The following is a 4,834-nucleotide window of genomic DNA, read 5'->3' as shown; positions in this document are numbered from 1 at the left end:
CACCTTAGATTCCTTGATTTCAGTTTAACAGGACTATACACAAAATGTTATGCTCTTAGAAAACCACAGACAATACAAGGAACCCCCACCCAAGCCCCAAGCCTAAACAAACAGAAACACAGGAAAACCATGCTTGGAGTGGTAAGTTATTTCTGCAACAAAGTAACAGTCTCTTAAAAAAGTACTTAATAGGCTTTAAGAAAAAATTTATCAATTCAGAAAGGCACAATAAAAATAAATAAAAATTGGATACTGATACATTTTATGCATTAGAATATTTTTTTCTTTAGAAGCTCATATTTATCACATAAAATGTGAATCACTGACTCTGTCACACATATGTACACACACACACACATACACTTTTAGATATTAAATGTAGAACACAAAGATTTGAGACAGAATAACAAGGGGCGAATGAGTGACCAGTTGACTGGACAATTTAGTACTAGATGCTTCAAATACAGGTAAGAAAAAAAAAACCTGGAATTGCAAGGAGCCAAATCAATTTGTAACAACTAAACAATGAGTGTGAAGTCAGAACAAGTCATCCCAAGATGTGCCTCTGTGGTATGCAGATTCTTTTCAGCTAAAGGCAACCAAGACATTGTGTGGACCCTGGGAAGAAGGATTTATTTGATGTGAACCTTGAGAAGAAATTTATCTGTTGAGATGGACTCCCCATGGTCAACTGAGGGCCCAAATGAATAATAAGGGTCTAGCAGCCATTTGCTGACAGGGGTTCCTCACATATCCGGTACACCAGGAAGAACTTCAGACTGAACTCTCGGCTTCCTGCACTATACCCCACTTGTTTACACCACCTGAGTCAATCACTGTAGGAAAACCTTGATTTTGTCTTTCCACCAATGGACTGAGACCTGACCTGTCCAGTCAGAACAGCACAGTGTGGAAACTCCATTTACATACTATGGACCAGATTGTGAACCGGGGTAGAAACTTTTGTTATAAAATGTGGCCTCTCTTTGTTTCAGGGGAACACAATTGGGCTGCAGCTCCTTTTTGCTCAAATAAATGCTTTTTTCTTCTTTATTACAGTCTAATATTAATTTTGGTTTACAACCTTGTTGGCTCAAGAGAAACTCTGTCTCTCCCTTCATTACCCAGAAGAATTTGAATTAAGGGCCTTGCCCACAATAAGAAATTATCAGAGATAATCTTTTTTTATTTTTATTTTTTAACCTATCTATAGGGAAGAGCGAACTTCTAATTACTGAATTACTCTTCTTATCATCCTGCAATAACATTCCTCCCCTCTGAAGCCCTAGGGTGATTCTTAGCTCAAAATGTCACATATACTTCATTTCCATTTCTGTCTTTGAACCTCTCATATTTGTGGGGTCTCTGACTTTCTCATGCATGTGGAGTTCCCATACTTATGTAATTAAATATGGTCATTTTCTCTTGCTAATTTGCCTCGTGTCTATTTGATCATTAGACTAGCCAAAAGAAATTTGAGGGTAAAGGAAAGTTTCTTCCTCCTCCACAATGTCAAAAATATAGTCCTCTCCTAGAAGACTCATCTCATTCCAAGATACATTTGAAAAACTCCTGGGAGATTTAAACATCATTCCAATAAGATAGATGGCACTGATTTACCTTTGGAGTCAGGAGTATTAATGGTTATACTGTTTATTTTCATCTTCAAGGAACATTTCTTCTGAATACCATTTAGCAAAATTACTAGATACATGTATTTTCAGCTTCAACCATTCCAGTGTAGAAAATAGTCTTCAAATGTAGCTGAACAAAAACTGTGGACTCAAAGATTGCTTTTCCGTTATTGCCTGTAGATCTGTCTTTGCAATCTAGGATAGTTTTTATTGGCTAATATTGATGGAGGAATATTTTTCCTGTGAGTCCCCAAATGATATAGATGATGTTGGATCTGTTGGCAGTTTCTAGGTGTAGGTCGGGATTGTGTCTTGTGAGACAGAAGAATGGAAACACGGACACAGGAGAGGCAAAGAGTTTCAAAAAGAGGATAGCTTATTGAAAGCAAAGAGTCAGAGCTCCCGAGCCACGCAGAGAGGGTCCCGAATAGGGGTGGCCCCATGACTGAGGCAAAAGCTCTTACTTTTATACCTTTCCTTGCCTGTTTGGGGAAGGGGAGCTGTTTGAAGAAGGGAACTTGTTTGAAGAAGGAAACTGGCGCTTTCTAATAAAATTCATCTACTAGGTTTGTTCTGCTTGCTCATCCTAAAGGAATTAGCAAAGAAACCCACTCTTATCTATCAGATCAGTTCCATTTTTTCAGGCCAAAAGAAATTTTATGATTAACCTAAAGGCCTTGTTACATTATGTCTTGGAGCAAAGGAGTGATTTCAAAACCTGGAGTTTTAGGATCTGACTGTCTTTGTTTATTCCACCAGGGACCTCTCTGTCTACCTAGGGACATGCTAACTCTCCTGTATCCATATTAGTAGCAGCAAAACTTTGCCCTTTAAAAATGAATTGATTTTTTAAATTACCTATGTCATTAAGACTCATGTCTGTTGAATAAGCTAATGATTAAATTGCAAAATAAAATAAGATTTTATTATAAAGAAGAAAAAAAAGGCCAGTTTTTATTCATGTGGCTGAATCTGAAGACCTATTTTTCAAGATAAGAAGCATTAAGTTTTACTAAGCATATGGATAAAGAAAAATCATGTTTTGACAAGTTGTGACACTTTTTTTCAGAAAATGTTTTTTTAAAGAAGTAAGTTTCAGAAACCTATCATAATTTGTGTATGATAGCATTCTACCTTCTCTTGTAGAAAACAATGTTTTGCACTTCTCTACCTGATTATCACATTTGTATATACTTGGAATTCCAAACATAAGTTTCAAGGGTCAGTGATTACTGTTCATTTGCCACTTGGGGGTCAGCTGGCTCTGAACCCTTTCCACACTGGTCTCTCCAGGGAACCTGATCCTCTTCCCTCAGGCACTGTTGCCTCTCTGTAATGGCCAGGCCCTGCTGCATTCCACATGGCCTCTTGCCAACATCATTGGTTTAAAAGTCTCATGGTAATAAAGATTAATTGGAATGAATTCTTTGAATATTTGCTCCTGTATTCTCTTTGGAGTGAAGGCCTTTCTCACCCAGCAACTCTTTCTAGGGAGGCACGGCTCTGTTCTCTGATCTTTATTAACAGTTTTAAAAAGAATGATTCTGCTTATTTCAGTTGGCTGAGTTTGCATGTATGAAAGAGGTGATAAAATAGTTATGGATAGAAGAAAAGAGGCAGATTCTACAGTCCTATCTCTGGCTTTGTCTTAGATATGACATTTTGGCTACCTTTGGGATCAGGTTGAATGGTACCAGAAACTACAGGTAAAATACCTCTATGTATTTCACTTTGCTGAGCCAAGGCATGGAGACATATCAAAAATGGAAGAAATTCCATATGGATAGGAGAAAAACGGTCCACATTTAAATTTTCTAACTTTTGATTGAGAATTTATGTATTTTCACAAACTAAACATATGTATGAAGCCAGATAATAGAAATAATGTATATAATTGCTTTTTTATTACATCATAAATGTATTCAATGAAAACTTACTGCTTTTCAATACACTATAACATATTGTTTTTATAAACCGTTACTGATAAGCCTATCAAAATGACTGGAATCGGAAAGTATTTTTTACAAGAATTAATTTAGGTTTAGGACACTTTAATGCAAAGTTTGATTAAATCTTTCATTTCTAATGCTTGATTTATTTTGTAATTATTGGTGATAAATGTGAAAATGATCCTTCTATATACAATCTTAGTGTTTAACAAATTAACTTTAAGTACAACATAATGGGAGCATTATAATGGGTAAAAGCTATTGTTTTAGAATCAGGTGGACCTAGGTTCACATAGCTTCTTTATATTCACTGTGTCAGTAAAGCAATTATCTGAGCTTCATAAGTTTCAGTTTTCTCATGTACATCTACAACATTAATATTGGCTTCATAGTTTGTTTTGAGGATTAGGTGAATTGTTAGTACGGTGCTTGGTCTAGTATCTGGTACATAGTTATCCATAAATAAAAATGATTATTTTCTCTTCATGTTATTCTCTAGCCAACTAATTAATAATTAGTCAACTAATTATTGCTGATTTATTTTTTGCCATTATATGTTTTCTTTAAATTATTTATTTTTCTTTTTCATATGCTCTACTTCAAAAAGGTCCTTATTAATATTAAAAATTTAGAAACACACACACACACACACACACACCACAAGCTCATCAGTAAAAATCAATAAAAAGATAGGATTACTCGCATTTATCTGACTATGTTGTTACATAGATTGAAAGTTGACGTGGGGGTAGTGCAATAAAGCATTCTAAAAGAAATTAACTAATTGAGTTTTATGAATAAGTGTCCTCTCTTATTATCTAACTAATCCATGTTTCATCCTGAAAGATAGAGAGAAAAGAAAACAGAGAAAACCCAGTCATTTGATCTTCAGAACAATTTCTTCACTTCAGGAACTTAGTGCCTCTATGCCTCTGACTTTTCTATTTCAAACTATGTAGATTTGTTCTAGTTTTCTAAATATTAAATGGTGTATTAGACAAACTCGTAGGGAAGCAAAACTTTCTAAAATGTCTATCAGCAAAAAAAACAAGTCATGCTTGAGTGTCAAAGTAACTGTAGGAAAAATAACAGTGAAAAGTAATCAAATTTGCATTACTCTCCCCTGATGTTCACTCAGGAGCCTACTAGACCTGAGAAGAAAGCACTCTCCAGCCACTCCAACCATACCAATTTAAAAAAATAAAAAAAAAAAAATTTACATATAGCTAATGATCCAGGATAACACTAAAT

Source organism: Rhinolophus hipposideros, assembly GCF_964194185.1.
Source record: "Rhinolophus hipposideros genome assembly, chromosome: 6".
NCBI lineage: Eukaryota > Metazoa > Chordata > Mammalia > Chiroptera > Rhinolophidae > Rhinolophus > Rhinolophus hipposideros.
The sequence above is the reverse complement of the archived record's forward strand: the minus strand, read 5'-3'. Positions refer to the sequence as shown.